This window comes from Rhinolophus hipposideros (genome assembly GCF_964194185.1).
Source record: "Rhinolophus hipposideros genome assembly, chromosome: 17".
NCBI lineage: Eukaryota > Metazoa > Chordata > Mammalia > Chiroptera > Rhinolophidae > Rhinolophus > Rhinolophus hipposideros.
In genome coordinates this window covers 27473049-27499347 of record NC_138063.1, presented here as the reverse complement: position 1 = coordinate 27499347, position 26299 = coordinate 27473049, and positions in this window count along the sequence as shown.

The following is a 26299-nucleotide window of genomic DNA, read 5'->3' as shown; positions in this document are numbered from 1 at the left end:
CAAAAGGGTCAGCATTCTAAATACGGACCCTTCCTTGTATCCTTAAATATACCCAATGCTAAGATCTAATATAGAAAGGGCAAAGAGAAGCACAGAAAGGCTTAATGTCAGTCTCATTTTTTTCCACAAACGTTGCTGTGAGGATTTAATGAGGCAATACCTGTGAAGTGCTTAGCAGAAGGCTGAGTACAGAGTAAGGCCTCACCAAGTGCTGGTTGTTAACGTTTATATAAATAAAAATCTTACAACAACAACAACAAAAACACCTTCCACCTAAGCCTTAAGGCTTCAGAAGAACTATATCTGACACTCAATGTCTTGTCTAACTTAATCTCAGAAGTGACATACCATCACTTCAACAATAACCTCTTGGTCAAAAAGACCAATGCTAGTCCAGATGGCACTACATAAGGGCATCGATACCAGGAAGCAGAGACCATTGGATGCCATCTTGGAAGCTGGCTATCACAACTATCTAAGGGCTGCTGAAACCTTTATCCAACTGCTCTGTCCTATATTTTAACCTTTAAGGACCAGATTTGTGTAAAAGTCCTGTGATGGGATTTCAGAAAACGATGAAATAACCCAGAAATAACAACATTTAAAAATTGAATATCAATTTATAGATGTTTTTTATGTGATATCTCACTTGAGCTTCAAAATAACCTTTTTAAATAGACAACAAACTAGATACTACTGTAATGATTTCATAGATAAGAAAACTGAGCATCAGAGAGATTTGGTGATTGACCCAAGATTTCAACTAGATAGCCTCCTAGCATTCTCATCGCATTTCTTCTGCTAGGCTAAGTTGCCTTGTATAGTTGTTAAATACCGACCTGCTGGCATTATGTGCTGGACAGAGGGTTTGCAACAAATAAAAAGTGTGTGATTTTTGTCTTAGAGGTATACTCTACTTTCTAAAAATCACTAGATTTCAGCAACTGCCACCTGCTCCTTTTTTACTCCCATTACTTGACACACACACATATGCGTGCACACGCAATATACTTATAGACACTCATGCACACACACACTTTTATTATTGATGTCTTACATTATTAGCAAACTAAAGTTCTTTCAGAAAACACTGGTGATCATTGTGTCACAGAGAAGTCTCCCTTGCACGAGTTTTATACATATACATATATACACATATGTATATAAACTTTATAGCTTTCCTCTCTTTATTCTAAAATAAATTATGAAAGGTTGTACGTTCAGGCATCAGGCAAAATTTTTCCTCTTTGGGTGGACTTTTTCAACTATTTCTATTTGAATTGGTAGCCATTTGTATGAGGAGAAAATGAATGCTAATGGAAAAGCCCAGAGTGGATTTAGAAAATTATTATAACCGTTCTGCCATAGGTATGGGCCTTTGACAAAACACCTATTCAAGAATGGGAAATCCACTATTTCTCTTCTGCATTTCTGTTTATGAATCGAGCTGGATTGAATAACCAGAGCTGATAAAGGATTCAGAGCAATTGCCTTACTAAGTAATAGTGAGCCGATGTTCTAACCATTGGGCCAGATACTGGCCTTCTGTATATCTAAGTAGGCAGACTTCCATAGACAGATTTACAGTGGAGGGGTCGGGGGGAGCAAATGGTTGAAAAAAAGGCAAGATTCCCTATAATTTTCATTCTTCCTGCTACATTCTTTACCTCAGCACTAATTAGGACACCCCCCACCTAAATTCGGCATACCTGCAGATTTATTTGCACCTCCAGACATGTTTCCAGGTATTTTCCTTGTGCTTATAGTACCCCCCTGCCTTCTTTCTGCATATTCAAGCCCCACTGACCCTCCTTGAAGCCTCTGCAACTAGTAATACATAATCATCTTCCTCCTTGCTACTGCTTATGCATTTCAAAGTACTTTAACATAAGTTAATTCAGTGAGCCTCACACAACCTTAGAAGTTTAGCCCCACAAGTATTCTCTCATTGTTTTCTTGGATGAGAAAAAAAGGAGCTTGGAGTGGTTCAATTAGCAAACAAGGTCATAGAGCTAAAAAAAGAAGCAGCATTGGAGTTGATCCCTCCTTTAATGAAACCTACTGCTTCACCTGCATCTGCAACTGCATGAGGTTTTCTTTTTCTGCATGTTTGGAGCTGTTGGAGTCTGTCACATTCTCATACAGCCTTTAGGTACTAGCTGCCTTGTTGTTTCCTATGTGCATGTAACTCACTGATGACCTAGATTGGTCCTTCACATTTAACATACAACTTTCCTGGTGCTTACTTCTCCCCGTGCTTACCCAAAGATGACATAATGGGAACAATGGAACTAACAGGGAAGAATGAGTTAGACATTGTGGGCACTTTTCTTTTTTCCGCTCCCAGCAATCCTGGTAGTAGATAACAGTCAATCGAGATCTACAATGATATATTTCATTCATTCATTCATTCATTCATTCATTCATTCAGTTAATATAGTCCACTCCTACTCTGTGATGTTCTCTGTCTTAGGTCCTAAGAAATTTAAGTTAAATATTCTTGATCACCAGGAGCTAAAATTGAGTGGGGGAACTTCCACTATTTATTTGAAATACTAACAAACGTAAGCACCAATGTGAAAGATGAAAATTATTCATTTCTTCTCATACATTGCATCAGAAGCAAGCACAGGGCTCTCTGACTGAGCCAGATATAGTGTATATCCCTCCTATAGGATACTCTAAATTGAGCATACAAGTTTAATGGATAAATTATATTCACCCTAAATCTAGCATTATCTGTCTAGACTTAACATTTGTAGCTTGGGGATTGTGAATGTTAGACTCCCCTCCAACCCTGTTTTTCTTTTTAAAACTCTAACCTGAGTGAAAAAAAAAAAAAAAAAAAAGAAAAAAGAGGGTTATCAGTCTGTTGTAGACAAAGATAAGAGAAAACCATGTATTCTACTTGTAGCTAAATATTGCATGGAGGATATAAAATAATTTTGAATGGCTCAGCTCTTTCATTAATATTTTTGATAAGTAAGGATTCTGGACTTAGAAATATACATCAGTTTTTTGCCTAATCAACCATGGCACAAGTAGGAATGTACCCTCCATGAGTGTATTCAATATCTACTCACCATCCTATGCCCAGCATGTTGCCTTTTATAAAGCATGATCCTAAAGACAAAATTCCTGCACCCATTCTCAGGGTTTTATATACTCTTCATTTAATTGACTTGAACTCTGTAGTATTTCTGGTTGATATTTCATTAGAGGAAGAGGCATGGGAAAACCACTATATATAAAACACTTTGGGAAATTTAGTGGTGAGCCTCCAATATGGGAAGTAACATGAAAACAACAGCAATCGTACAAAGCTCAATAGAGAGCCCTCAAAGAAAGTAATATCAATGCGGATGGGGCACTAGGGGTGAGAAGACTATTACCACTTGTTAGGAGATTCACCTCAGAGGAGGCTATAGTTGAACTGAACCACAAAGAACGAAAAAGGTTTGCACTACAGAAATTGAAATGGGAAGCTATAATAAGCTACTAGAACAGCCTGAGCAGGTAAGAAACCTGACCATGATTTTCTACAATTATGCACTATTTGGGACAATATTAATATCGATTCACTGTTCCATATATTTATATTCATCAGATTCTTTGTGTGGTCCTAGATGTATTTTATATTACAAGAGTCTTCTACCCAACTTGAAGATCATTTAAAAATAGTAGACATCTTTCACAAAATGATATTCTAATACTCAAATTCCAGAGTTAAAATTGAGGCATGCTTCTTTTACCATGGTGTGATACAATGCTGCTTTATTGGTAAATTCTCATATTCACTGAAAATCTCATCATCTCACGGTGACATTTCAGAACTGCCTTCATAAAATTAGGATGATTCCAGAAGCTTGAAAACAGAGAGCTGTTATTCCCATGATATACGATCTTCCTAGACCTCTACCTCATAAACTTCTAACTTCCTTTCAAATCATATAGAGAGGCCGATTTTTCCTTCTTTGTACACAATATTCATTTCTTCCCTCTCTCTGGGCTATTATTTATTATTTAACTCGCTTACTGTATTATTTAAAGAAAAAAGTAGTTTGCAATATTGCCTTATGGGAGATGCTATAGGGTAAAGCAATATTGATTGCACTGTAGCTATTAACTACTATTGTGAAAACAAGGAAGGAGTGTGAGACAGTGAATCAGGGCAAGAATTATCTTCACCCTTCCACAGCAAAAAGGGAAAAAAAAATAGCAAACCACCTCCAAATAATCCAAAAACTTTAGAATTTCTTCTTCAAGAATTGTAAAGCTTGCTTGAAAGTTGAAGATAATGGGTGATCTCACAGGAATGAAAAAATAGTCCTCAAGGGACAAAGAATTTACCATATTTTTAGAGGATATAATAATAACCAAACTTTTGTCATTTGGCTCCAGTCCACATTTTCAACATTGTCTACTAACCCTTCAGACAAATACACTGTCTAGTTAGACTGTCTAGAATTCTTACTATATCTCATTCTGGTTCTTGCTGATGATATTTTCTTTCTTAAAATATTCAGATTTAATAAAAATATGGATTTTAATATACTTCTATTTTTGATGTTCTTCCATTAATATATCTGGACCTCTCTGTTTTTGTTGTGAACGTAGAAATTGATGGAATATATTACCAGTAAGGATTAACCAAGCAAATGAGGATTCCATAGATTAGGTTTCACAAAGGGAAATATTCCTAAATGAATCTGTAAGAAGAACTGAGAAGCATAAATAACCCAGTGGAGAAAATGCAGTCAGTAAAGCATGAAATGGAAGAACACATTTTTTTTTCTTTTTTTTTTATCAAACTGAGAGAAAAGAAGCAGATGTCAAAAGCTCAGTATGAAGTCAAAGCATAGGGACACTGGAAACCAGAGTAGAGAATAAAGGTCAAGAGATTAAGTGGGAGGTTATTTCTGGAAAAAAAAATCAAGAAGAGGTGTAATTTATCACTGACATTTAATTGGCCTCCATGGTGAGATGCATAGAAGTACCACTAGTATTTAAAAGTCTATAGATAGGGCAGACAGAATTAATCAATCAGATTTCCAACTGGAGTCATCCCTCTGTTAGGTGTTGTGGCAATAGAAAAGATATGCTTTTTTAAAGGAAGTTAGACCAATCTAACACATAAATCAAACAGAATATACTGCTTCACAGCACACAATATTCTTTTCCATAGTCCTTCTATAATACCTGGCTCATAGTGAATGACCAGTAAATACTTGTTAAATGAACATAAAAGCTGTTGGTGTTTTCCAGATTCTGTACTGTAAAATTTGAGAAGAAATTCAATGAGGGATAGATAACGAGGAATGTTTAAATGAAGGTGGAGCTTAAACTATGCTTTTGATAGCAAAAGAGGCAATAGGAAGGAAGACTAAATTTGAGAAAAATAAAAAGGGATAAGTAAAATAATTTTCCCCTTAATTAGATCATTGCTGAAGTACTGGACCAAAATTCCAGAGGCACAATCCCAATTGTCTAATCTCATTCATTATTTCTCCCAGAAATGTACCTGATTTTTCTCTCTCTAAGTAATACCACTCTAACAAATGTCCCTGGTATTTATTAATGAATACCACACAGATGTCCTTTCCTACTTGTTCATGTATATATATATATCCACATGTAAGGACAAAGTCTTATCCTCTTGAAGCCACATCAGAGCTCAAGATTGACCTTGAAAAAGCTGCTCTATTGACTTCAGTCTCTTCACCCTGTGGAAGGAGAGCACCATAGTCCTAAACTCCATGGTTTCTAAATCTGAAGCAAAACCTTACCTCATTGTACCACCGTTTTTATTTATAATGACATTAATCTGAAGATATGCATGCATTATGGCTCAAATAAATATATTGATTTCTATACAAATTAAGGTTTTTGCTAATATGCACTGACACAATTGAAACAATAAACTCAATGATAACAAAATAGCTAATTAACTTGATGATCATTTAATTTTACTGTTGATAATGCATATGTTTTTATTTAGATGATACAATGTAAATTAGAACCAGCTAGTGTAAATATGCTTTCATTTGAAGCGTCTGCTCAATGAAGGAGAACTGCTGAAATATGAACTCCTCATGCTGTTACTCATTGTGGGAAGAGGCAAACTCGAGGCCCAGGAGTTGTCTGTGGTCTGATCACTGCACAAATGATCAACTTGTGAAATGAGGGACTGACATTTGTTTATATCTGCCTGCACAGAGACATACCAATAGTGCATTCTGTCAATTTAAAACAAAAAAAAACAAAAATCACCCCACACAAATACACTATACCTATTGCATCCATTTATTTATACACTTGTTCATCCCTTCCATTCATTTATATGCAAGATCCTTGTAATGAAATATTGAAAAATAAAATCATATAACACCATCATCTTAGGAGCACAATCTTAGGAGCACAAATAAGTACAAGGCAAATAAACATCAAATATTAGAAGTAAGCGCTATGTTAAGTGTTTTACAAATAGCATTGTACATAATCTAACCATGCTAAGGATACCCAGGTAAACAAGGGGGTTGATGTGAATTTTGAGACAAATCTAAATGATAAAGAATGGTCATTAGAATGGAACAAAGGTATAGCATTTTAATGTTACTTCAACTGTATAGGGGAATACGAGAAAATTTGATGTATCTAATGAATAAAGCACATTTGGCACTATCCTGGGAGAAGAGATGAGAAAGTAAACTGGATCAAGTAACTTAAACGTTTTGAAATTCAACTTAAAATAGAAACTTCTGCTGTAAGCAAAAGAAAAAAACAGCAATTAAAACCAAAATGCAAAATAAGTTCCATATTTTAGAAAGAAAAATATGATAATTTTGATAATTAGAAATTGGAGAGGAAGGACACTGCAGGTGGGAAGTGGTTGAAACACCCCATCCCATGAAGGTCTGTGAGCCAAGGTAGTCACTGCAAAATTGTGTAAGAAGGGATGAGTTAAGAGACATTTCAAAGAAAAACAACAACAACAAAAACTGTATTCTGCAGTTATCTGCACTACTATTGTTCTCGAACAATCAGACGTGTAGAATAAAACTGTCAACTTTATTTCACAAAGCTGATTGAAGCACTTGGGTTAGATGTGTGGCCACAATGGTTTCCTAATAAGTTATATTAGTACTTTGCTTATCCTGTACAGTACAGACAAAGGTGATTAATTACAGATTTCCTCTGCAGGAGCCTCCCTCAAGAACTTGACATCATGATAAAACGCAGACCAGAAAGCACCCATTATACAGTCAGGGGAATCAAAAGGACAGTCCAGAAATGTTGAACCAAGCACTCTCAGAGAATCTATATCCTCAAATCAGACAATGTTTCCACACCCACTTGGAGAAAAGTAAGTGATAGTTGTGGAGTGTAATCAGTAGTACGTAAATCACCAGGGGATAATATTAAAAACCAGATATTGATGAAGTAGGTCTTGGATAGGACCTCTGATTTTGCATTTTTAACAAGCTACCCAGAAAATCTTATGTGGCTGGTCCATGGAGGAGTGAGGGTAGTTACTGTGACAATGCTTTCCAATGTTAAAAAAGTTCAGGACCTGCAAAGTTCAGGACCAAGGACAGCTGTGATTTTTTTTTTTTGTACATTATAACCAGTAATTGCTGAAATCTTGATAAATGTGCCCCAACATAACTATGAGTATAATTCAATTAAACACTCATAAAACATCCAGACTTAGAAATGTTGATTTCAACTCTTTCATGCTTTTCATATATTCTTCCTTCTAGCTCCAGAGATTTTCAATATTTTTAAACTAGATCCTTCTGCCCCCAGAGGTCTTCATTCATTTATTTGTTTTATTTGATCACATTAGCTTATAAGCTGACTCATATTTTTAGGATGTGTTTGGGGACAGAAACACAGTCATGAAATTAACATTTCCTCCCCTAAAAGTTGGACTTCAGAGTGGACTCTGCTTATCTGTCATCCTTATTTTCTTCAGCACATAAAAAAATCCTTAATAAACATTTTTGTTTGATGTATACATTTGAAATTTTCATTAGTTCTGTGGGTCTGAAATATTTGGTTTCCCACATTTAATTTTTCTTTCTCCCTGTAGAACTCCACCTTAATTCTTTCTTTCTTGAAGTGCTAGTATCTCAAGTTTAACGTTGCAGCTTGGAGGTGATAATTCTCCATTTTGGGGGAGATGGATGCTATGCCCGACATTTGAACACTTAATTAAAGCACAAGGAATGCTTAATTAGTGTAGTAAATGCAATTAAATTGTCTGTAATGGAGAACTGCTGCTCAATTTTTAAAGCAACAAGAGGGGATGACCAGATGGGTTAATTAATCAGTGTTAACTCTCATTTGATGAATACTTTGAGATTCTCTGATACAATAAGACTATACAAAGGCTACACATTGTTGTTATAATGTCTAGATAGAACATCATTCAGACCCTACTTCCTTAGACCTCTCCATTTAACAAAATTTTCGTTTACAAAGTTGACTTTTGCTCTGTCAGGGTGAAATTCTCTTGTGTCTATGTCCCAATAGTAATTCAGACTATACTACAGTAGAAGAAAAATGCCAATTTTCCAGATTTTAAGAGATTTGTTTACATATCAAGCAATGCACTACATTATTTCTCTTAAGGGAGAAACATCTTTCACTGTCATTGTTAAACTCAGTGAGTGCCAACATTTTTCTGTGAGGAGAAAAGACTGCCATTCTCCACATTATGCCGCTGAATCTCAAATTTCGATCAGCTATTGATTTTTGAGCACCTACCATACACTTTATGTGGAAGAAGTTTTGATTACTCTTAATAACTTTTATTAATATACTTGGTAAAAATAATTGAGCCCCGTTCTCATACCCAGTGTACCATATTTCTTGTTGAATCATGTTTCTGGTTAGAAAAAAAATCTACTAATACCTGATATTTAAACAATTAGAGGAGTTAACTCTGTTTCCAAAAACACAATAAAGTGACCCCTTCTGTTGTATAAGGACACTGATGATATTCTCTTAGCACTGAGTGGTGGGAGAGGACAAAGGTCTTGGCCACCATTGCTCTTTGTCAAGGCTTTATTCAAAAGCACTGACTGTGATATAATAGGAAATCAGCTAGCCAAAACATTAGAAGGGGCTGAAGCTTCTAACTCACTGAAATTCTACTTAAATTATTATATGCTTGGATGACTGCAAGAACACAGATAGCTATGTAATTAATACAAACCATGTCAGCCTTCTTTCCTTCCTTCTCATCTCCATGCAGACCAGTAATGAGGAGCCTCCTGACACACAATCACAACACACTGACAAACCATCTTGGTGTGTGAAAAAGACACGGAAATATACAAGAACCATGACAGTGATAGCAAGCACAGTTCCTTTAAACCAGAGATTTCCCATCATAGCTGTCCCTGAGGTAGAGTCTTCTGGCTGGAGAAGTCATTATGAGCCAGGCGACAGAGCAACTTCCAGGTTGAATAGCTCTTATGGTATCTTATAGAAAGCAAAAGTTGTTTAAAAGGATGATTTTCTTTTTTCTCATTGTTACTATTCTTCAGAAAATATTTGAAATGAGTTATTCTCTGAAATAATCACATATTTTCCTGTTTATTTTCACTACTATACGAGTCGTATGATGAGCATGCACCTACCAAGAAATTAGATAGTTTCTTTGGGATAGCCTCAACCGATACATTAAAAAAGATAATGATGTTAACTTGTATTATTAATAAAAAGGTGGAATTTCACTGATATACCATGAAATATAATCCTTATACTGTGTTTTATTGGGTGTGGCCATTAGCATCACCATTGACTGACATGTTTAGTCACCCTTCCCTTACATAACTGGGTTAGTTGCTACAGGTAATATTTATTAGGTTGGTGCAAAAGTAACTGTGGTTTTTGCAATTATTTTTAACTTTTTAAACTGCAATTACTTTTGCACCAACCTAATGAAAGCATAAAACACAGTCCTTGAGCCTTTATTTCACCTTCATATAATTAGTGACATGGATTTTTTTTTATGTAAAAAGATGCAGAATTATTGAATGCAATACAATCTAATTCCAAATGGAAAACAAAAACAAGATACATGATGGGAGATCTGTAACTGAGAAGAGGATTACCATGGGAGAGAGTAAAACAGGTACAATTCCTCTACAGATAGCAAACTCCAAAGTAAGATACTTCTAGACAAGGGGTCATGTGGATTCTTATAAAAAAAAAAAATCGCTCGTAATGTCCACATAGGAAGCAATATGACACACAATAATGCTCTTCACTGGAAATAAAATTGGTTATTAAAGAAGGAAAAACATAATGAATAGAAGTTATAGAGACTGTGAAACTCATGTTCTAGATTTTTAGAGAAGACTGACATAAGAAATAATAATGAATTATTTGAAAAAAATAGATAAGGATAATTGCTAGATCACATTGTATAAACTCTAGCCTTCAATTCATATTAAAAGAAATATAAGTGGAAAGTGGAACAGTCCAGTAGGGTATCCTGAAGGTGACAGTTTTTGACCTTGCATTTTGACTATTAGCTAATATTTGAATTTATAGACAGAGGAGAATAAATACCAGATGGAAGTTAAGCATAATATAAGCCATGAAGTCAGTATTAGCTATTATATCGATCGTTATGAGGCACTAAATAACTTAATTCAATTAAAGATACAATGCAGTAGGGAAATGGTGACTCACTGAAGTTTATAAAATATATAACTGATAAAAAGTGTTATTTTTGGTAGATTAATCAAGGGTAGTGGTTCCATGCTTTGGTATTTAGACACCAGGGATGTTACAAAAAAAATAAAGCTGCATGTTCATGTGCTCCATGTACACACTGAAACATGTATCCACTAAATAATAAATATATTTTGAACATATATCCTTTAAATATGTAGAAGTGTGACTAGTACAATGAAAAAAAATTGAATAAATGAAATCCTTTATAATTTTATGCCATTCTATATTTTCTCCACTAATAGATGTTGTTATTATCTCATACTGAGGGATACATTACTTTCTTAAAATTGCTGTCAACTTAAATTGCCATTTTCTTAGTTGTCTGTTATAAAGTATGACACATGCTCAACATATTTTATTTTATTTATTATTTGATATTTGATAATATTTCATATTATTACTGAGTTACACTAATGTAAATATTACCACTAAAATTCCTATGTTGAATTATTTCTTTTCAAAGTTTTAATAATTATTTCAAAATCCATTTCAAATGTGTGGAATTATAAAATACGCAAATTTTATAATGATACTACAACTTTCAAACTCTATTTTTCCCTACATAATTTAACTATCTTTTCTTCACCAAATACCATTTATGGTGTATTTTTGAAGACCAGAAAGTAAGTATATGCTTAGCACTTAGCTGAGAGTGGCACATTTTGAAGCCAAATGAGCTTGTTTCATTAACCCACACTTTGGATATTCATTAGTTATGACATGCCAGTTTGCGAAGTACAAATGTTCTATCCTCCAAAAAGCACTAAATATTGAAAATAAGATTTAATGAGATAGAGTCACTAAGATAGAACTGATATAATGAAACTGCCCCCAAATTTACCAAAAAGTTTTATCACATGCAAATAAAAAAATAAAAAATAAACTGATCTCCCAACCTCACTCACCAAACCAAACACACAACTTTTTACCCCCATAACTTATGTCTTCAATAATACATTTTTTATTTCCTTTTCAGGAAATGGAAAATTCTAGTGGATATGAACAGTGGGGTGTGTAATAACTTCGATGTTGAACTAAATGTTTTAAATTGAAGTTGCTCTTTGATTTGTGAGCTTTATTTTCTAAGCTACTTTGGCAGGAAAGGGTTAACTCAGCAGGTCTGGACTGATCAAATCCTGGACATTTTGAAGAAAGAACCGTCTTCAGGATTGACCTTTGATCAACTCTTGGGGCATCACCTCAGAGCCTGATAATAAGATTGTTTTTTTCATGCCAGAGGCCTTGGGCCATGCTGCTAAATGCTTATTTCTCCTCTGCAAGGAAGGAACTGGAGTCTGAACAGAAGAGATCAGACACATGGAGACACATGCCTACATGACTAAACCACAATAAAATCCCTAGACACTTGGACCTGGGTTAGCTTCCCTGACTGGCAAATGTTTGAAACATGTTGTCATCCATTTTTGCTGGGAGACTTAAGTGCACTCCCACTGGCTGGGGACATCTGAAAGCTTGCACCTGGTTTCTCCTGGATTTTGCCATTCCCTTTGCTGATTTTCATCTGCATTATTTTGCAGTTATAAACCACAACTATGAATAGAACAGCTTTTTTGAGATATACGAGTCCCTCTAGAGAATTATCAAGCCCAAGTGTCTTCGAGACTCTTATCACACTACTCTTTTCTAATTCTCACTAAAGACTTCACTAATTTGGCCCTCATTGCTTTTATTCTACTCTGAATCCTTGACACTTATCATCAATACCAAAAAACTTAACGGTTTTACAGAACCCTCATTGGGATTGTTTATTATTATTTTATATATTATTACTTTCTCAGTCAAATTAATTGCTTATTTTAGCACAAAAGCTGTGATTGCCATTTTCTCCCCAAAACTTGCAATGTTTTCATAATAGCACTAACTAGGCTCTCAATCAATGCTTTCACATTCATGACCAGTCAAGAAACTGATGGAATTAATAGTGAACTAGAAACATCTATTATGTTTGTCAGCCTATCAAGCGGTTGTCCAGAAATATTGTAGATTACTGTCACTGGACTACCAAAGAACTGACAGAGACTATTTTGACTAATTTTTATCTGTGCCTTGCACATAAGTACCAAATGTTTATGGAATAAATGTGTAAAAAGTAAATCTATTGGATTCTGTATGAACCTTGGTTGAATTTTCTCTGAAGACCTAAGGACAGATTTATGAAAATTCTGAGTTTGAATTAAATATTTTAAGGTTGAAAATTGTTTCATCTATCTGAAATAATCTTGATGATTACATCAATCATTTATTTTACTTTTTTGCGTGATGATGTAACATATAATTTAGTGGATATTTTATATGGCATAACACAATTTCTATGCTATACTGGAAGTCGTGTATTTTCAAGTATTAATTAAAGGCTCTTTAAAACCATATATAACCATATAAAACCATATAAAACCATTTAAAACCATATAAAACCATATATATATATTTTTGTTGTTGTTTGTTTGTTTTTTAGAGCTTGCACTTTGCTCTCCAACCTTGCATAGATCACAAAATTCAACTCAATACCTGAGGAGAGGAAGGATGTAAACGTGGTAACACTAGGTCTTATCAGGCTGATATAACTGATAGTTGAGGAGTATAAACTTTTTTCTAAATTCAAAAGAGTATGTAGATCTTGAGCTCATTTCTTACATCACAGTACTCAAAAAACTGAGATGAGTGCAAAGTGATCTCTTAGGGAATGTGTTTCTAGGAGGAATAGGCAAGAGAGTGAGGCCTAGCAAGCAGAAAAGCAAATGAGGCCAACCAAAGGTATGGTTTTAGGGGAAGTTCTGCAGAATGTGGTTCAGCGTGATCCACAGGGACTGGGGTGGATAAAAACTACCTCAGACTTGTTGCTTCTACAGGTAAGAGAGTGGAGCTTTCATGTCATCTAGTTATTTGCTAAGGGCTACCCCATAGATCTAAACTCCCAGGCATTTTCCACACCGTGAGCACAGGGAAAGCATCTCCTCCTTATTTAGGACATTCCGCCGAGAAGAGGCAAAGGTACAGACCATTAGAAGCAAAATCAAAAACTCTAAAAAGGACCCAAGAGGACTCAAGTGGAGCACTGACGATATCCACTATTAGTTAATAAAAATAGCAGTTGAGTTATAAAGTGTGATCAGTGAATTATTTGTGCTTCAAATAATTATATTTGGAAAAAAATTATTAAACAATAATTTGAAAATTATTTGTGATAAATATACCAGCCTTTAAAAAAGTATTCTCATTTGTTAGGAGGTAGAGATCAGTGTGGGGTATGAAATGAACCCAATAAATAGAGCAAGTGTTATAGACAGAGGAACCACCAACCAGAACAAATATCAGAAAAAAAAAAAAAAAGAGAGAGAAAAAAAGTTTAAATCATCTGTGACTTGAAGGGTCTTTTGCCAGGAGTGTATTTTCTTATAGGAGAAATATACCATAGGTTCAGAGTTTGGAAAATGTGCATCCTTTATTTGCAGAAGAGAACTTGAGTCTATAATACATTTAATCGCTGTTGTTCAAATAATTAAAGTTTAATTAAAAGTTTATATTTTGCAAATGCTATATTTAAATAGTCCACAGGGTATATTAGGGAATATTATGACTATTTTGTTATTGTTTTCAACCTCAATTTGTTTTTTTGTGTTCCTAATGGCAGAGTTTTCTCTCCTGTTGAGTTCTATGAGAACTTGGAAGGAATTTTTCTGAGAAGAACCCGCAGTGGTGGTTGTGGAAAATGAGAATTCCTGTGTGCAGTGAATTGCAAGGATGGATTAAAAAATGTATTCATGTACAGATGGCCCTTTGCAATGTGACTCTGTCACTTCTCTTTTCCAGAGGTGGTTTGCATTTCCCTAACTTTTAGGTCTGGAGTGGCTCTGTGACTTGCTCAAATAAATTTCAGGGAAAGCAATATATGATTCCCAAGATCAGGCCACAGAAACCTTGTAGTTTTTCTCTCGTCCTTTTGAAACCTGTTACTATTATGTGAAGAAGCTTGGGCTAGCCTGCTAGAGGATGAAACCACACTGAACTGAGTTTTCTGAAGACTGCCAACTTGTAACTGAGCTGACAGTAGACTGCAGTCACCCAAGTGACCCCAGGAAATACCAACAGAAAAAACAAACAAACAAAAACAGCTGAAATGAACCCTGATCACAGTGCTGACACAGAATTGCGATCAAATAAAATGGCTGTCATTTAAGTCATTTAGTTTGGGGGGGGGTTTAAGGTAACAAATAATGCTTGATGCACTGTGGTACAAATACATGCCAGAACACAAAGAGTGGGGCTTGGTATCTGGGTTTGCACCAAGTCTACCATAGACATCATGCAGAAAGACCTCCTTGGTGCTTTTACTCTAGAGTCTCTTGGTAAGTTGCTTAAAAACCTCTATTTGAAAAAATATGCAGTCAAAATCAGGATATGTTTTACTTTACTTGCGCACCACCTTAATTAAAAAGACAACCGCATTCTCAACAAATACCTTAAGTAATCAAAGCCCAGAGTCCCTCTGGAATATCTCCTTGCCTAAGTGCTTGGTGAAAAAGCCTTTGTGAGAAGAAACTGAGAGCAGAACAAGACAATGTGTCTATTACTTGTCTTTCTATTAATGATTATCTATCTATCTATCTATCTATCTATCTATCTATCTATCTATCTGTCATCAATCTATCATCTACCATCATCTACCTATGTATCATCTATCTCCAGTTGAAGAAAACTAGTCTAGTAATTGGATGATGCCTTTATTTATCCCAAAGGAAACATCAAACCATTTAATATGATATATGCACTGAATGTGTTTTGATCAGACATAAGCAGTTAGCTATGATCTACAGAGCTGATGAAAAAAATGGGACACAGTTACACCTGCACTTTCCCAAAGTACCTATAAATGCCTTGCTCAGAAACAGAGTTCTGAAATCTATAGAACAGATTATTGCCACTGGGCTCAAAGCCCTCCTCATCAGTCATGTTACAATGTTCTTGGTAGCAAACTCTCTAATTAATATTATGAACACACTTCACAAAAACTTTCTGATTGCCTTCTCATTAAAGACATTTTTTTTTTCAGTTGTTCTCTTGGCTGACATGTTTTGTATTTGTTCCTCTATTATGGTTTCTGCACAGCAAGGCAAGAACTTCTAAATAAAAGGGAAAACTTAGGGGAAAAAATAGCAGATGACGACAAGTAATGTCAGCTTGTTCTGAACTACGCATCTGTTGTTAATGTTCTGATCTATGGAAGATGCTGGAATATACTTCTACTTGGCCAATAAATCTCAAATACCTCTTGAGCCCCATAGCGCTGTGTGGAGAGAAAAACTCAAGAAAAAAATGCTGGCCAGTTTAGATGAATAAAATAGATCCCCTAAATAAGGAGCTATACCATGTGAAAAAAAATAAAATAAATGAAACGATATGTCCTTAGCAAGTCAATGATCAAAACAGAAACATATTTGCTCTATTTACCAGTTATTTGTGTATTTGATACGCTTACTGTATAAGTCTTCTGCCGATATGAAGAAATAGCCCAATGGCTGACATAGGTTAATTGATTTTTTTTTAATTGGGGAATATTGGGGAACAGTGTGTTTCTCCAGGGCTCATCAGGTCCAAGTCATGTCCTTCAATCTAGTTGTGGAGGGGGCAGCTCAGCTCCAAGTCCAGTTAAATTGATTTTTTATATTTATCTATTCATCTTTCTCAATTCTCACTCCCAAGCTCTTTTGTTTTTCCACCCATGTTGTAATTTGTTTGTCCAATTTTTTATTTTATTAATCTTCTGCCCACTCCAATATTTTATGATATTTCCCATTATTGTAAAGGAAAATTTATCTGCCCAGTTTATGAACATATGGTTAATCTCAGTAAATATACACTATAAACTTGAAAAGAATGCATATATTGCATTTGTTAGGTGTAGTGTTCGATAATTATCAATGAGGTCAAGGTGTTCCATATGTTCGGACCATTTTTGCATTTCCTCATCTTTTTTGCCTAAGGTTCCATTAATTGATGAAATAAAGGTGTTAAAATCTACTATGATTGCTAAATTGTCTATTTTTCTTTAAATTCTGCCCATTTTTGCATTATTTATATGGAAGCAGTTATTTAGTGCATACATGTTTATGAATGTTATGACTTCCTGATGAATTAAACCTGTATCATTATGGGTTGAAGTCTATTTCATCTTATATTAATATAGCCACTCAAACTTTCTCAGGCTTACTGCTGTGTGTCCCCTGCAATGCAATTACCGCTATTGCTAAATTTTCATCTACACTTTTATTATTTATATTTGTATTCTCCCTGTATGTTTTTGTTATTGTTCACCTGCAAACTCTTTCTTGACTTCCTTCAAAATAGATAATTTTTCAGAGTTGTATTTTGATCTGTTGTTTTTTTGATATAACTCTTTGCGTTATTTGAATGGTTGCTTCACATATTATAATATTCACCTTTGATTTTCACATTTGAGTTAATATTGCAACACTTCAACCAAAATATTAAAACCTTGAATATATTTATCTCTCTTCTCTATCATGGTGCTATAGTTGTCAGATGTATTGTATCTGTATTCATCATAAACTCCACAAAAAGCATATATATATATATATATATATATATATATATATATATATCTATATATATATATATAGATATATATATATATGAGTAAATTTATTTTTTAAAAAAATTTTCTTTTTGTTTAAATTTCAAGGGACTTTTTTACATATATATATATATATATATATATAAACTTTTAGCAACATATATATATGTATAGTGCTAAAAATGCATACACATTTTGAAAGGAAAACAATATTAAAATTGTAATGCTCAATATATACCAATAACAAAAGATGAGTACAAGTCACATTTGAATTCTGCATATATATATGTACACACATATATACACATATGCATATATATGACTTACATATATACATATATATGTATATATGTACAAATATAACTTTTAACATATATGTAAAAAGCTTATATATATATATACACATATATATATATATACACACACACACATATATATATATATATATATATATATATATATATATGTAAAAAAGTCCCTTGAAATTTAAACAAAAAGAAAATTTTTTTAAAAAATAAATTTACTCACTTAAAAATGCTTTCATTCTTCCTGGAGATTTGCGTTTTCTTTCTGCGTTATTTCTCTTTCAGCCTAAAAATCTTCTGATAGCATTTCTTATAGTGCATGTGCACTTGTAATGAATCCTCTGGGTTTTATTTCATCTGAAAGTGTCTTATTTCACGTTCATTTTTTATTATTATTATTATTAGTTTCAGGTGCACAAGACAAGGTAATACTTCGACGTTCATCATTTATATCCCTCACACTGTGATCCCCCATCCCCCATCCCCCCTTCCACTATCCCTCCGACATCGCAAGGAGCCATCACATTATATATATATATATATAAAATTATAGTTGGCATTCATTATTGTTCAGCTTCAGGTGTACAGTACATAGATCAAGCATCTACATCTTCCCTGAAGCGGTCTCCCAAATGGGACCTGTGTCCATCAGATACCCTACAAAATCTTTACAACATTATTGATTACGTTCCCAAAATTATTTTTCAAAAACCCTGAGGCCATTTTGTGGTTACCGACTGTTTTCTAATCCCCTCACCTTTCCCCTTATCCCCACCCTCCCGCCCATCTAACAACCCTCAGTTTTTCCTCTTTGTCCCTAGAACTGTTTCTGATTAGTTCATTCACTTATTCTTTTCTTTAGATTCCGCATATAAGTGAGATCAGATGGTACTTGTCTTTCTCTTTCTGGCTTATTTCACTTAACATAATGTTCTCTAGATCCATCCATGTTGTTGCAAATGGTAAGATTTCTTTTTTCTTTATGGCTGCCTAATACTCCATTGTATAAATGTACCACAGTTTCTTAATCCAGTCATCTACCGATGGGCATTTCTGTTGTTTCCATGTCTTGGCTATTGTGTAAAGTGCTGCAATAAACATAGGAGTGCACACAGATTTTTGAATTGGAGTTTTGGATTTCTCCGGATAGATGCCTAGGAGTCGAATTACTGGATCATAGGGTAGTTCCATTTTCAGATTTCTGAGATACCTTCATACTGTTTTCCATAGTGGCTGCACCAATCTGCAATCCCACCAATAGTGCACAAGCGTTCCCTTTTCTCCACATCTGTGCCAGCATTTGTTGTTTGTTGATTTATTGATGATAGCCATTTTGACTGGGGTGAGGTTGTATCTCATTGTGGTTTTCATTTGCATTTCTCTGATGGTTAGTGAGGTTGAGCATTTCTTCATATGTCTGTTTGCCATCTGTATGTCCTTTTTAGAAAAATGTCTTTGCATGTCCTCTGCCCATTTTTTAATTGGGTTGTTTGTTTTTTTGGAGTTGAGTTGAGTGAGTTTTTAATAGATTTGTGATATTAACCCCTTATCAGATATATCATTGGCAAATATCTTTTCCCATTCAGTAGGATCCCTTTTTGTTTTATTGCTGGTTTCCTTTGCTGTGAAAAAACTTTTTAGTTTGATGTACTCCCACGTGTTTATTTTTTCTCTTACCTCCCTGCACGAGGGGATAGATCAGTAAAAATCTTACTCCGGGTAATGTCTGTGAAGTTTCTTCCTATATTTTCTTCTAGATATTTTATGTTTTCAGATCTTACATTTAAGTCTTTAAGCCATTTTGAGTTTATTTTTGTATATGGTGTAAGGAGGTGGTCCAGCTTCATTTTCTTGCATGTGTCTCTCTAGGTTTCCCAGCACCATTTATTGAACAGACTGTCTTTACCCCATCGTACATTCTTGCTTCCATTGTTGTAGATTAAATGGGCATATAGGCATGGATTTACTTCTGTACTCTCTATTCTGTTCCATTGGTCTATGTGTATATTTTTATGCCAGTACCATGCTGTTTTGATTAATGTAGCCTCGTAGTATAATTTGAAGTCAGGTATCGTTATACCTCCCTCTTTGTTCTTATTTCTCAAGATTGCTGAGGCTATCTGGGGTCTTTTATGGTCCCATATAAATATTAGGATTATATGTTCTATTTCTGTGAAAAACGCCGTAGGTAGTTTGATAGGAATTGCGTTGAATATGTATATTGTCTTAGGCAGTATGGACATTTTAACTATATTAATTCTTCCTATCCACAAACATGGAATGTGTTCCCATCTATTTATGTCTTCTTTCATTTCTTTCTTCAGTGTCTTATAATTTTCTGACTACAGATCTTATACTTCTTTGGTTAAATTTATTCCCAGGTATTTTATAGTCTTTGGAGCAATTGTAAATGGAATTGTTTTCTTAATTTCTCCTTCTGATATTTTATCATTGGTATATACAAATGCAACTGATTTCTGAATATTAATTTTGTATCCTGCTACTTTACTAAATTCATCTATAAGCTCTAATAGTTTCTTGGTGGAGTCTTTAGGGTTCTGAATATATAGTATCATATCATCTGCATATAATGATAATTTTACTTCCTCCTTACCAATTTGGATGCCTTTTATTTCTTTTTCTTGTCTGATTGCTGTGGCTAGAACTTCCAGTACTATGTTGAATAGAAGTGGAGATAGTGGGCAACCTTGCCTTGTTCCAGGTATTAGGGGGAATGGTTCATTCTTAAATGATATTTTCACTAGATATAAAAGTCTGGATTGGCAGTTTTGTTTTTTTCACTTCTTTTGGCCCTTTAAATATTCTGTCTCACTCTATTCTTGTGTCCAGTGTTTCTAATAAAATATTCAGTTATTTGAGTTGATGTTTAATTACATGTAATATGTTGTTTTCTCTAATTGCTGTTAGTATTATTTTTTTTCCTTTAAAAGAAAATTTTCATCAATTTTACTATGATATGACTAAGTTATTTTTCTCATATTTTTTAACCCTAGGTTTATCTAATCTTCAAGTACCTGAAGTTTTTGCTTTTCCCCCAGATGGGGAAGGTTTTTGACCATTATATTTTGACTTTTTTTTTTTTTTTCCTTCCCTTTTCTCTTGCTCCTTCTTTCAGGGACACATGTATAGAACTTAGAATATTTTTCCACAGTGCCTTGAACTCTTTGAATTTATTTTCTGTTTTTTTTTCTCACTTCTTCAAAGTGGGTAATTTCTACTAGTCTGTCTTCTAGTTTACTGTTCTTTGCTCTGTCATATCTATTCCACAATGAAGCCCATCTAGAAGTTTTCACACACACACACACACACACACACACACACACACACACAATTTCTCTCTTGTTGTTTTCTACTTTTTCATTCATTACAGGCATATTTTCTTATATTTCAGTGAGTGTAATTATAATAGTCCTGGTTTGATAATTCCAAACCTTTGTCATCTAAAGGTTGGTTTTTGTTAATTGCCTTTTAACTTGAAATGGGCCTTATTTTATTGTATCTTTATTATCATATGATGAGTAATTGTGGATTGTATCCTGACATTGTGAATGTTACATTGTTGAGAAACTGGATTCTGTTATACTGCTTCAATGACTGTGGGTTTCTCTCTCTCTCTCTCTCTCTCTCTCTCTCTCTCTCTCTCTATATATATATATATATATATATATATATATATATATATATATATATATATATATATATATATTTAGAAGGCAATTAACTTATTTAGTCTCAAACTATAAACTGTGACTTGTTTGAATTTGGTGGTTGTTCAAATTGCAGTTCGATTATTTTAGCCTCAGCTAAAGCCAATTTTATTCTGCCCCAGATGTTTGGTTCAAGGTTCAGCTAGAAATTTGGCTAGAGTTTATACACAGACTTTTGAGCTAACCTTCTCTAATTCCCTTCTTTCTAAGATTTTCTCCTAGTTTTCTGGGGCTGCTGTTAACCTGGCTTTTTCCTTCTGGTTCTTGCCAACACAAAGATATCAGGCTTTTAAAAGTAATTTTAGTTATCCTATGCCTTTCTGTAAAAGAAGTTTTCCCTAGTGCTGAAGCTGTGTTAACAGGAAATACATGGTGCTGGTTTCTTCTTACAAAGTTTAACTCTTTTCCAAAAACTCTTAAATCTCAGGAAGTGTGTGTGTGTGTGTGTGTGTGTGTGTGTGTGTGTGTGTGTGTGTACATGCACGTGTTCGTTTGCAGACTTTATGGTTGTTACCTACATGATCTTCAGTCTAGTAGGGATTCATTCCACTGTGCTGGAAGAGTAACTTCATATATCAATTTGGAAGAAAAATGATCAAATCTATATAGTGAGTTCCTCAAACAGGCTGAGTGAACTTTTAAAAAGTTGTTTGAATTTATGTAGTCATTTAATTTTTAAGCAAATATTTGTTAATCATATTTACTTGCTAGGCAGTACAAAAGTAGAAAGAAAAAATAATATCATCCTTTATTTTGGAAATATAACATTTAAGAAATCACATTCAACAGATACTTTATGTTGAAAAGAATTTTAACGCAGTGCCATATCCAATGCTTTCACTGAGCACAGTAATATTTATATGTATAATATAATAATGTGTTCATTGTCAGAAATAGTCACTCTTTACTAATCTTTAAGGTAATTCTAGAAGAAAAGAGATTTAAGGCTGTAAAATTAAGTATATTTCAATATCTACAATAATATGTACCTTAGTTTTGCTTTTACTGTAACTAATGTCAGCAGACAAAATTTTTAAAATAAACTATATTCTTCCTTCCCTTCCTTTTTTTTTTTTTTTTTTTTCCCTGCCAGGCTTCCCTCCTTTTCTCTTTCTATTCTTTCTGGTAACAAATACTGAGTACTTATTATGAGCATGGCACATTCTAAAGCAATAAAAATGAAACAGAGAATTGGTCAGGTAAGGTACCAGTTAACTGAGCTTATATTTTGTCAGAGAGAAAAACACAAAGAAACAAAATCAGATATTACTGAGTGCAATGCAAAAAATAAGCAGCATGATTGGTATAGAGTAATGAGATAGCTTCCCTATGTTGGGTGGTTAAACAGAAACTAAATTCTAAGATGGAACAGGTAGTGGTCAAACCTGGAGAGATCATTGAAAACAAATGGCACAGCCAGTACAGTTACCCTGGGAAAGAACAAGTATGGGGTGATCTATGAACTGACTTCAGGAAAGTGTGGCACTGACTGGAGATGTACCAATAAGGAGGACTGAGACATAAGAAAATCTGAACAAGACAGGTGTTACCTGATCATACAGACCTGTGTGTTCCAAGGTATGAGTTTACATTTTATTCTAATTGCAAAAAAAGATACTATTGGAAAATTTTAAGCAGAGAAAAAGCACTATCTGATTTACAGTTCCAAAATGATCTTGACTCTTGTATGCGGAATAATTTATAAAAGAAACTAAAAGTCTGATGAAAAGGCCATTGGAATAGCCCAAGAGATAATGATGGCTTTAACTAAGATAGTCACAGAGAAAATAGATAAAAATTTGGACATGTTAGGTTTTTATTTGGAGGAAAAATCAATTGGGCTTGATAATAAGTTTAATATAGGTGGTGAAATGAATATTGGAATAAAGGGGGCCACTTAGATTTTGGCTTCAGCAGCTTCATTTTTTTTTAAAGGAACAGTTGTATGGTTTATAAGATTTCTGTTTTAGTCATGTTGAATTTCAGGTGCCTAATTGACACCTAAGTGGAGAAGCTAAGTATATAAAATAATAAATTACTTTTTATTTTATTTTTTATTTTGAGAATTGGTCAGATCTAGACATAAAAATTTGGGTGTTAAAAGTATATAGAGGACATTTCAATCTTGATAATTTGTGTGTGTGTGTGTGTGTGTGTGTGTCTGTGTGTGTGTATAGTGACAAAAATGTATACACATTTTAAGAAAAGAAAAAATATTAAAATCGTAACACTCAATATATACCAATAATAAAAGATGAATACAAGTCATGTTTGACTTCTGCAATTACAAGAGGTGCTTAAAGTGGTTACCATCAGTGTAATTTTTATACATTTTTTTTCCTTTCTTAAAATGTATATACATTTTTTGTCTCTCTCTGTCTCTCGGTCTCTGTGTCTGTCTCTGTCTCTCTGTCTCTCTCTGTCTCTCTCATGTATGTGTATATATATATATATATATACATATGTATGTATATATATGTATGTGTATATATATATGTATGTGTGTGTATATATATATATACACATATGTATGTATATATATGTATGTGTATATATATATATGTATGTGTGTGTGTGTGTGTGTGTGTGTGTGTATATATATATATATATATATATATATATATATATATACACATACAAGACCTTATTTTGTTTGTCTGCTTGCCCAATAGACCAGAAACAAAGGATTAAATCACAACATAACCTATTCAGGGAATTTTGGGGACTGCTATGAGAGGAAAGGGATCTTGCCTTGAAGAAACTGAAGGATCTGACCGCCATATATAGGCAGGAGTCAAGAGTGTATGTCTGGGACAAATCCTGAGGGTGATGATTTTGGGGGTAGAGAGTAAGATTGGATAAGTGAGATTTTATTGATATAAGAGCACTCTTCCTTAATATAGGCTTTAACACCCTGGAAAGGATCCTGGAATATAATACTAATATATTGCTGAGAGGACCTTTGGAAACTTGGAAAAATAAATTCCAATAGCAAATAATATAGGGATGACCGTGCTACTGTGGCAGATGAGTGAGGAAGGAATTAGTAGGCTCAGAGACTGCACATTCCACATAGAGCTAGAAAGGCATAAAATATCCACATTCTGCAGGAGGACCCAAAGGAAAACAAACAAACAAACAAACAAACAAAAACCCTCTGTTTATCAAAGTGATAATAAGCACACTGGTGAAAGTAACCGCCGCGGCATCACTGGGAAGCTCAGTGGTCGTTGTCGTCTGAAGATCAGGGATGATGGGAGGAGGTTACACAACTGAGCTCACTGAACAATGAGGTTAATAGGATCCTGTATACTAAATGTTACGCATCCATATTCAACAGTCAGAAGACAAGTGGGTGCAATGATTTTAATAAGCAGCAAAGTTGTAGTAGCAGCCAGGGGATCCATATCTGTAGAGAACTATGGAGATGGTTCATAGAACAAGACATCCCTATGGGCAAGACAGACAGGCTGCCAACAACAACAAAAAATATTGCTAACTGTATACAAAAAGAGGAAATCAAGTGTGGATAATTAGGAAGGTAAGGGCTGTTGCTTCTATAAGAAATCATTATTCCCTTACCAAAATTACAGACTCCATCCACTTTTTATCTGTTATAATCGATTAACTGAAAGAGAAACTGGATCTCTGGAGAAAACAACCCTACAACACCATGGGAAATATATATGGAAATGACGCCTTCAGTCTTTCCCCAAAGAGATCAAACCAGATGAACAAGATGTGACGAGTACATTGAAGGCCTTTGGGAAACAATTCTCCACAGGTCTCTAGCATTTCTGTGTGTTTACAAGCAGAGGCACTGACTGCCTTTATTTTGGATTATCTTTTCAAGAGTGTTTGTATACAAATGAGACTTGGAAAATATAGTGTCTCTCTCCAGAGCAAAGGGTTGATTTGTTTACTGTCCACAATATTAAAGACAAAGTTTTCCTCTGGGACATAAGTGACACAGGCTTACTATTTATCTCAAAAGATTTATATTCCCTAAGATTAGGGATCCTTAGCTGTGATGCAAATCCATTGTGTGTGCAGCATTTACCTGGGTCCCTTCACATCACTCTAGTACGTTTTGGTGTCAAGGAAAACCGAGGCAAATGTGATACTCCTGCTGTTTTCTATGTTGTGAGTAACACGATCCTTCATCTCTGATCCAGGGATTTTTTTTTTTTAATCTTCATCCAGGGTCCACAAAACGATTAGAGGCAAACAATTTTAGCTTTCAAGTAGGATAAAATCTTGTATTCTTTACAGTTCTTAACAAGGCTTTCATAAGATTGAGAGACGACACATCAGTAAAGTCTTTAGGGTCCAATATTCTAGGGCACTGGATATCATTACATCCCTTACTTCCCCATACTAACAAGGAGAACAAGGAAACTTAATATCCAGTAGGTCTCTGTGGGTTCTGGAAACATTTTCTGTACTTGGGAATATTCCCTTGACATATATATGAGATGACATTAGAAGATGCCAGGTTTGGTGGAGTCCGGGTTTGAAGAGACACTGCAGCATATCTCGGCTATGGTATGAACAGTATCTCGGTTTGAAACAGATGCTGTATGGAGGATATGGAAAGCCCCAGTAGGAGAATCACAATGTATGCCACTAGGTTTCTGGAGTAAGACCATACCAGCTGCAACAGAGAATGATATGCCTGTCAGAAAATATCTCTTGGCTTGATGTAAGGCAAGAGAAATAACTTCATCATGTGTCATGAAGTGGGCTTAGGACCAGACATGCCCATCAGGAGCTTAACTCTGTAGTACCACCAACTAGTAAGTTTGGACATTTTCAACAGTAATTCATTTTAAGATAAAAGTAGTCATAAACAGGTGGGTGATCACAAGTAAGTTGCATTAGTAGGTGTCCCAGACCTCTGT